At 38.1% G+C, this 10,057-nt stretch overlaps 1 non-coding gene across 1 annotated transcript; it reads right to left on the bottom strand.

Moving 5' to 3' along the window:
* Window positions 1-1,351: 1,351 nt before the first annotated feature.
* Window positions 1,352-1,459, bottom strand: LOC150056567 (U6 spliceosomal RNA). The gene has a single exon (XR_016537349.1). It is a non-coding gene; the product is annotated as a U6 spliceosomal RNA (small nuclear RNA).
* Between the last annotated feature and the right edge of the window lie 8,598 nt (window positions 1,460-10,057).

Genomic DNA, 10,057 nt, shown 5'->3' on the forward strand with positions numbered 1-10,057 from the left:
CCAGGATATTGAAACAAAAGCCATATAACGAATGATTGTTGTCCTTAATGTACTATGTTATCTCTCATCTCCTTTGCTGTCCCTTGGTTATCTCATATTGTTACAGTATCTCACTTTGTTATCTGATATATTGAATTTATTTGTATTTGGTTATTTGAAATTTGATAGGGAAGGGGGGAAAACCAAGATGGGTGGGGGGGTGGGGGGCAGGGTAATGGGTACCAAGACACGTGAAAGGGTATCAATGTATGTGAATTAATGCACCTTCTATCTGGCAAATATCATGTAACCCTTTTGCTAATTACAATAAAAATATTTTAAATAAATAAATAAAAATATTAAAAAAATAAAATCTAAGTGCCAGTGATTGTATATAGAGATTTCCTTCTCGAATACTTGTTTGTTAAACATGACATTTGAAATATGATGTAAAAATCAATGTTAATAAAATCTTAAAAAATATGAAGAGGTCAGGGGCTGGGATTTTGGCCTAGTGGTAGAGTGCTTGCCTAAAATGAGTGAAGGCCAGGGTTCGATTCCTCAGTGCCACATATATAGAAAACGGCAGAAGTGGTGCTATGCCTCAAGTGGTAGAGCTCTGGCCTTGAGAAAGCCCAAGGACAGTGCTCAGGCCCAGAGTTCAAGCCCCAAGAATGGCAAAAAAAAAAAAAAAAAAAAAAAAAAGAAGAGGTCAGAGAGGATGGTGAGATAAAAGCTCCTCAAACTGGGACATTTCTTGGCCACTCTGAGGACAGCAGACGGCACGAGTCCTGAGGATGGAAGAAAAGCAGGCCTCATCATGCTTTTGCTCCCCCCAATTCCTGGCCACACCATTTCTCACAAAATACCTTTTCTTTGTATCCCCCCTTTTTCCCCAAGCATGCCCCAATTTCACCAATCCTGGTTCTGGGTCCCAGAGACCATACCCAGCTCCATGTCAGCTTCCGAGAAGGCCCGCCAGGGGACGCCACTGAACAGCCCCAGCCAGGGTCCTGGCCTCCTCCAGCTGGGTTCCTCCCCTCGGTGCAGCTCCACTGACAGCCTTGCAGTTGCCAGCTGTCCCGGCTCTGAATGTCTGGGTTAGTGAGGTCCCAGGCAGCTTCACCTATGTGCAACACTGATCATACTCGGGCTTGGTGGGTGGTGCCTGACTGGGAGAGGAGGGGACAGGACCTGGCTCTGTCACCGGTGGGGTTGGCTGAGACCCACACTACCACCACACTTCTTGGTTCTTTCTGGTTTATCCCTTCCAGTCTTCTCTCCAACTCTTTGCGCAGCTGCTAACCTTTCAGCCTTTTCCCTCCTCCGCTTCTCAGCAGCCCTGCGCATCTCACCTTCTTGCCCTTGTAAAAAAAATGTGGAAGACTTCATGAATTCGCGCGCCATCCTTGCGCAGGGGCCATGCTAACTCTTTTCTGTATCGTTCCACTTTTAATCTATGTGCTGCGGAAGTGAGCACTGAATTTTTGTAATAACATAAATTTATTGTGGTTAGTAAGGTGTTGTACCGAGGGTTACTATTTCACAATTCAGAAGTCAGGTAATGTATACATTTTTCTTTTAGATGTCACCCCTTCCTTTGTTTTTCCCCAGTTCCTGCCTCCCCTTCCTGCCCACAATTTGCATAATTCATTTTCCACACATTGTATACTGAATAGCATGATTGCATGTGTTCACCTTTCTTCCATCCCTTTCTTTGCTCCTTTGCCCCTCTTAAAAAAAAAATCCAGAAAAGAAAAAAAGGCACAAACAACACCCCCCCCCCAAAAAAACTAGGTCATTTGAATTATTATTAGTCTGTTTTTTTTCTTTCTTTTTCTTTTCTTTTGGTGTTGATTTTGGTGCGTGGATGTTGTCCTTGATCTTTTAGGCTCAAAGCTAACACTTGACCACTTGCGTGCCAGCTCCGCATAAGGCTTTGTGGTGATTACTTGAAGATAAAAGCCCCACTTCTGGGGATTTACCCAAAGGACCACAAAAGGCCATACTAAAGCTGCTAGTTCAACCGGGTTCATTGAAGCATTCTTTACCACAGCAAAGATATGGAACAAAGCCAAGTGCCCTTCAGTAAATGAACGGATCAAGAAAATGTGCTACATTTACACAATGGAAGGCTATGCTTCCAGAAGAAATAATGACATCATCCCATTCATAAGGAAATAGAAAGACCTGGAAAAAATGATACTAAGTGAAGTAAGTCAGACCCAAAGAAACACAGACTCCATAGTTTCCCTCATTTGTAATAATTAACATGTGTCTAGGATAGTCTGAGCAGAGGATCACAATAGCTCAATAGCTATGTACATATGATCATATAAGATGATGCTAATGGAAACGAACGCCAAGATACAGAAACAAGAGGTTTTTCCTTCTGGTTGTTGTTTTTAATGTACTGAATGAAGTTATTTCTTATTTTGTTTTGGTTGTTGTTCCCTTTGGTTTATCCCCTGTTGTCACTGTATTTGATTTTGGTACCCTGGGTCTTGTATATACATTTATCTGAATTGGGGAAGAGAAGGGAACAATAAAATGGTGAGACAAAGGACAAAAGGTGAATCAATGCAATAGTGATACTCAACACAATATGTTGGAGATGAAGTTTACAATTTGGTGCTGGGATTAGGGAGGAGGGAAAGTGGGAGAATAATGAGTGGTGTAGCAATGTCAGTCAAAAAATGTCCTCACTATGCATTTGTAACCTCTCTGTACATCACCTTGACGATAAAATTAAATCTAAAAAGTGGACTTGCTTGCCCAAGTTGGCTTCAAATGGCGCTGCTCAGATCCAAGCCTCCTGAGAAGCTAGGGTTAAAAGCTTGCCGTTGGTCCAGATCCTTATTTATATTGAATCCAACATTACTTTTTTTTCCCAATTTCCCTAATCTCTATTTTTCAGCAATCATAATTTAATTTTTCCTAATGGTGGAGTAAAACTCCATTGCGCGTATAAACTACATTCTTTAAAAATCCACTTTTATATTGGTGGGCATCAAGTCTGATTCCATAACTTGGTTCTTGTGAATAAAATTGTGATAGGCGGGGTGTGTAGATGTCTCTTGTCTGATGACTGTGATACCCATAAGTATATATGGTACAATTGAATCATATGACAGTTCTGTCTTTTTCTCTTTGAAGAAAGAGCTGCACTAAGTTACATTTCCCCACATCTCCACTAGCACTTGCTCTTTTGTGTTTTCTTTTTAATTCTTTTGGTGGCACTAGTGTTTATTTTTTATTTTTATTTTTATTTTTTTTTTTGCCAGTCCTGGGCTTGAGCTCAGGGTCTGAGCACTGTCCTTGGACTTTCTCAAGGCCAGAGCTCTACCACTTGAGCTTCAGCACCACTTCCAGCTTTTATTTTATCTATGTATGTGGTACTGAGGAATCAAACGCTGATCCTTGTGCATGCTAGGCAAGCACTCTACCACTAGGCCAAACTTCCGGCCCCTAGTGTTTATTATTTAAAACTCAGGTTTTCATGTTTGCCAGATAAGTACTTTTCCACTCAAGCCCTTTTAAGATTTAGTTATATTTCCCATGGGGTCTTACACTCCGTGCAAGTGGTGGGACTGTAGTACTTCTATGTATGCCATCTACATAGCTGGGATTGTAGGTGTGCACTATTATACCCAACTGTATTTTTGAGATGGGGTTTCCTAATTCTTTGCTTGGTCTAGTCTTGAACTGATAACCTCTTATCTCCAGCTTTCACATAGCTGGAATGACATGTTTCAGCCCCTATCCAAAGCCTTTAGAAAAGAATTTTTTTTGTGCTACCCATTCTGACTAGGGTGAAGTAGCTTCTCAACATGGTTTTGATTTAAATTTTCTGATGGCTAAGGTGGGTGGAGCATTTCTCTATGAACTTATTAGCCACGTGTGTATCTTTGAAAACTATCTGCCCATTTATTAATTGGATTGTTCATCCTTTCGATATTTAGTTTTTGTTAATTCTGGACATTAATCTCAAGTCAGATAGTTTGTAAAGACATCCCTCTTGATGGTTTACTTTGCTGTGAAGAAGTTTTATTTTGACCTAATTCCACTTATTTCTCATTCTTATTTCCTTAGCTACAGTGTCCTATTTTGAAAGTTGTTTCCTGTGTCTCTGTGTTGCGGTGTCTCCTCTGTGTTTTCATATTGTCATTTCAAAGTTTCAGATCTCCATGGAAAGGTTTTTAATTCAGTTTGGATTGATTTTTTTTTTTTTTGGTATGGGCTGAGAGGCAAGAATCTAGTCTCAGTTTTGTATCCAGTTTTCTCAGAACTCTTTGTTAATGAGGTTGCCTTTTTATCCAATGTAAGTTTTCCATACTTCTGTCAAACATTAGACAGTAGTACCTGCTTGGGCTATGTCTGTGTCTTCTATTCTATGCCATTGATCTATGTGTCTGTGTTTTGGTATACTGTTTTTGTTACTATGGCTCTGTAGTATAATCTAGAGTCAGATCTTGTGATACCTTTTGGTATACTATTTTGCTGAGGAGATTTAGTTACTATAATTTTATAACAAGCCATGTGATTGTATTCATAAACTGCTTTGTTAAATGGCAACTCCTTTGAACAATTATTTAATGATAATAAAAGGAGATGAAAAAGGAAAAATCCTTTAAGCTGTCTTTGATTCTTGTATTGTTGGTGATATTACTGTTCTGAACCTGCATGTGAAGGTGCATGCAAAGCTTGTTATTTTATACATATCATAGAACATAATCAAGAACAGGATTATTTATTATGAGACACAAATGAGGTTGGCAAATGATGAAAAACCTGTAGTTCTGCATTTGTTGCATTAGGTATCTGTGGTCTGTAGTACTTCTAAAATTAAAAAACAACTATGATTATGGCTCTATACACCAAAGACTTAAAATATGAACAATCTAGGAATGTGGAAGACCTCTGCTTTCGGGATATGTTTTCTAAAAATTGATCTCTTAAAAGGAAACAGTTTTTCCTGGAAAAAAAAGTCAAATTCTAGATTCAGGGAAGAAATGTTCAAAGTGAGCCTGAAAAATCTTGTCATACCAGAAATCAGTAAATACCAAACACCACTGTGCAATGTCAAAAGGACTCTGGAATGAGAATCCAAGCGTTCTATTGAGTTGAATTTCACAATGAATATATTGACATGATGCTGTCTCTACTGGTCATTGAGGAAACTACCTCATTTTAATTTTAATTTTTTTTTTTTGTCAGTCGTGGGACTTGAACTTTTGTCTGGGCGCTGTCCCTGAGCTCTTCAGCTCAAGGCTGCTGGCCTACCCCTTGAACCACAGTTCCACTTCCCATTTTCTAGTGGTTAATTGGAGTTAAGGGTCTCATGGACTCCTTTCCCTGGCTGGCTTTGAACCGAGGTCCTCAGACCTCAGCCTTCTGACTAGCTAGGATTATGAGCACGAGCCACTGAGCTTGGCTCCTCATTATTTAAAAATTTATAAGAGGAAGTAAAAGAAAAAATTTAGCAGTTACCTTCTTTCTTCTATATAAATAACAAAGCTGGACCATCAAATAGTGAGGAAGTTCCTTTTTATTAAAATATTGCAACCAACAAGAATTGGAGGAATAGTAAAACTGAAATGTCACTATTTTGTGACCTAATTGGATTTGTCAGATTTAGCAAAGTATGACAATCCTATTTAAGCATACATTTTAGAGAACGAAAAAATCATTGCTTAGTATAAGTAAGTACCAGATATCCCCTGGTACATAAATATACTAAATAATCACTCTGTTTATCAGAAGAAATTCAAAGATAACTGGGTATCATGCATCATCAAATGAAAAATATATTGCTTTTTATAGATTTTGTATCAGAATTATGTCTAAATGTCTCATAGGTTCTATTATTGCTTCTTCATATATCTGGTATCTTTATACCAGGATAATTTTATCTTTTTTGCTTCTGGTGCTTCTGGATCTTGATCTCAGGGCAGATGCTCTACTACTTAAGCACTATTTGCTTTCATCATTTCTTGAACAGGATCTCAGTTTTGTGTTTTGCTGATGTAGATTTTGCTAAGCCTGCTTCCCCTGTAGCTGAAACAATAGACAAGGATTTTACTGATTGAAATGGAGGTTTTATGAACTTTTTGTCTGGGCTGGTCTCAGACTATGATATTCCAGATCTCAGTCTGTGGAGTAATTAGGATTATAGCCCTGAGCCACCTGACCTAGCTAATAACATAAATTTTAAAAACATCAATTCATTGCTAGAAGATATACATAAGTTGATTTTTTGGAGTAGTAAATTTATTATGGTCAGGGGTCACAAATTACTTGAATCTTTTTAAGTATATAGGCTTTCATTTTCTCTGGAATGTGGCTTGTTTACTAAATGTCCTGAGTGCAGTGAGAATCATGTATTCAGCTCTGGTTGGTTTTCAATGAGGAGCTTTTAGGTCAGCTTGTTTGATGGAATAATTTGAATCTTATGTGTCCTCATTTCCTCTCTGTGCACCATCAGCCACTGAAGGGGGAGCAGTGTAGTTTGATGGCAGTTCTGAAACCCTTCCTCCTTCCAGGGCTTGTATCAATTTTGGCATCGTATATTTTGATATTCTGTTATTAGCTGCATGAGTATTTTGGATTGCTGTATTTTCTTGATGAGTTAACCATTTTACCCTTATGTGGTAAATGCCCTTGTTCATAGCTTTATTTACATTCTAAAGTCCACTCTACCTGATAGTGACAGAGACACAGATTTCTTTAATCCTAGCACTCCTTCATAAGCCTCAGAAACTTTTCCTCTCAGTCCCCTAACTAACCCTTGGAAGCAAATGAAGCCATTTTGCTTCATGTCTCTAATTTTGTCACCCTGCACTAGAATTAACTCCAAATGGATCAAAGACCTGGAGGTAAAAGCCGACACTCTGAAAACTTTACAAGAAGGAATAGGAGATACACTAGGCCTCCTTGGCACAGGTCGAAACTTTCTTAATAAGGACCAAGAATCACAACAAATCAGAGAAAGGCTGGATAAGTGGGACTGCATTAAACTGCAGAGCTAGGACATAACTAGTAAATTAATTAGGAAGCCGACAGAGTGGGAGAAGATCTTCACCAACCATACATCGGACAAAGGCCTCATATCTAAAATATATCAACAGCTCAAAAACTTGAATCAATCCAAAACTAATCTCCAAAGAAACAACCATCCCATTAAAAAATGGGCCAAAGACTTAAAGAGAATCTTCTCTGAAGAAGAAATGAAAATGGCCTATAGACACATGAAGAAATGCTCAACATCTCTGGTCATAAAAGGAATGCAAATCAAAACAACGCTAAGATTCCACCTCACTCCAGTTAGAATGGCCAGGATCAAGAAAACTAATAACAACAGATGCTGGAGGGGATGTGGCCAGGAGGGATCACTACTACACTGTTGGTGGGAGTGCAAACTCGTTCAGCCACTATGGAAAGCAGCATGGCAGTGCCTCAAAAGGCTAAACATAGAGCTCCCCTATGACCTAGCAATTCCACTACTTGGCATTTACCCAACCATCCAGAAACAAGGGCATACTAAATCCACTAGCACAACAATGTTCATTGCAGCACTGTTTACCATAGCAAAGATATGGAACCAACCTAGATGTCCCTCAGTTGATGAGTGGATCAACAAGATGTGGTATTTGTACACAATGGAATTCTATGCTGCTGTCAGAAAGAATGACATTGCCCCATTTGTTAGGAAATGCAAAGACTTAGAGAAAATCATATTAAGTGAAGTAAGCCAGACTCAAAGGAACTTAGGCTCAATGGTTTCCCTCATTTGTCATAATCAGTAGAAACCTTGGGCTCTCATAGCAGAGATTTGCAATAGAGCAAAACCTTGATACATAAGGCCATATAGTATGACGCTAAATGAAAGGATCTCTAGGATATAGAAACATAAGCCATATAATGAATGATTGTTGTTTTAAGGTACTATGTTATCTCTCATCTCTTTTTTTATTTTTTTTAATTGTAATTAGTAAAAGGGTTACACGATATTTGCCAGATAGAAGGTGCATTAATTCACATACATTGATACCCTTTCACATGTCTTGGTACCCATTTCCCTCCCCCCCAACACCCCCCTTCCGTCTTGGTTTTCCCCCTTCCCTATCAAATTTCAAATATCCAAATACAAATAAACTCAATATATCAGATAACAAAGTGAGATACTATAGCAATATGAGATAACCAAGGGACAGCAAAGGAGATGAGAGACAACATAGTACATTAAGGAAAACAATCATTCATTATATGGCTTTTGTTTCAATATCCTGGAGGTCCTTTCAATTAGCTTTACATTATATGGCCTTATGTATCAAGATTTTGCTCTGTTGCAAATCTCTGCTAGTAGAGCCCAAGGTTTCTACTGATTATGACGAATGAGGGAAACCACTGAGCCTAAGTTTATCTCTCATCTCTTTTGCTGTCCTTTGGTTATATCATATTGTTACAGTATTTCACTTTGTAACCTGGTATATCGGATATATTTGTATTTGGTTATTTGAAATTGGATAGGGAAGGGGGGAAAACAAGATGAGGGGTGGGAGTGGGGGGGAGGGTAATAGGGACCAAGACTTGTGAAAGGGTATCAATGTATGGGAATTAATGAACCTTCTATCTGGCAAATATCATGTAACCCTTTTATTAATTACAATAAAAATATTAAAAAAAGAATTTGAACTTTAAAAATTAAAAAAAGAAAGTACAATATAAACACATATGGAAATGTCACATTAAAACATATTAATTAGTCAATGTGCACTAATAATCAGGGTAATAAAATTATATGCAAATTTCTATTAATTAGTGATCTTCAGAGAGACAAAACCAATAGGATATGTCTATATGGACACACATATATCTTCCATAGATATATAATACATTAAATACATGCTAAATATATAAGATGTAATATATGCATTACATATTGTATATTATATCATTTACCATGGAAATGATACATTATGGAAATTGCTCACATGATTATGGTACCTGAGGAGTTCCATGTTAGGCCATTATCTGTGAATTGAAGACCTTGGGACACTATTTGTATGACTCAGTGCAAGTCTAAAGATCCCAGAATGAGGGAAATGAATGGCTGAATTCTCAGTCTGAGACTGAAGATCTAAGAACCCATGGGCTGCTGGTAAAAGTGCTGAAATCTAAAGAATAGAGGTCCTAGAGTTCCTATGTTAAATATTAGTAGAAAGGCGGGGAGTTTGGCCTAGTGGTAGAGTGCTTACCTAGCATGCACAAAGACCTGGGTTCGATTCATCAGTACCACATACATTGAAAAAAATGTTCAAAGTGGTGCTGTGGCTTAAGTGGTAGAGCTCTAGCCTTGAGAAAGCCCAAGGACAGTGCCCTGAGTTCAAGGCCCAGGACTGGCAAAAAAAATATCAGTAGAACAAGAGAATATTTCTGCCTTAGGAGAATGGGAGGCAACTGCACTTTGGTTCTATTAAGGTCCTTAGCTGGTTAGATGGGGTCACCCTCTAAACCACTGAGGAAACTCTTCCTTAGTCCACTCAGACTTGCATGCCAGTCTCCTCTACAAGTGGCTTCACTAATGCACTCAGAAATATTGCTTTGCCAGACCACTAGGTATTCTTTTTTATTAAAGAATTTATTAACATTGATTTTTACGTCATATTTCAAATGACGTATTTAACAAACAAGTATTCAAGGAGGGAATCTCCATATACAATCACTGGCACTTAGATTTTAGAACATAATTAAACTTAGGCTGAGGGTTTATATACATAGATACATATTAATCTATGTAATAAAACATTTTGTCTATAGAATCATAGATTTTTATGTCTATGTAGTTGTGTTTATATTTCCAGTACCATGTCCATAGCATTGGATTTGCAAATATTGAGTCCTCACTCTTGTACTGTTTGTATCTAATAGCCACATATTAAGGATACCATGTGCCTTTTGTTCCTTTGGTCTTGACTTGTCTCACTCAACATGATTCACTCTAAATTCATCCATTTCCCTGTGAATGCCATTATTTTATCTTGTCTGTTGGCTATGTAGAATTCCAGTGTGTATATAT

The sequence above is a fragment of the Megascapheus bottae genome, chromosome 12 (assembly GCF_031878675.1).
Source record: "Megascapheus bottae isolate mThoBot1 chromosome 12, mThoBot2.hap1, whole genome shotgun sequence".
Taxonomy (NCBI): domain Eukaryota; kingdom Metazoa; phylum Chordata; class Mammalia; order Rodentia; family Geomyidae; genus Megascapheus; species Megascapheus bottae.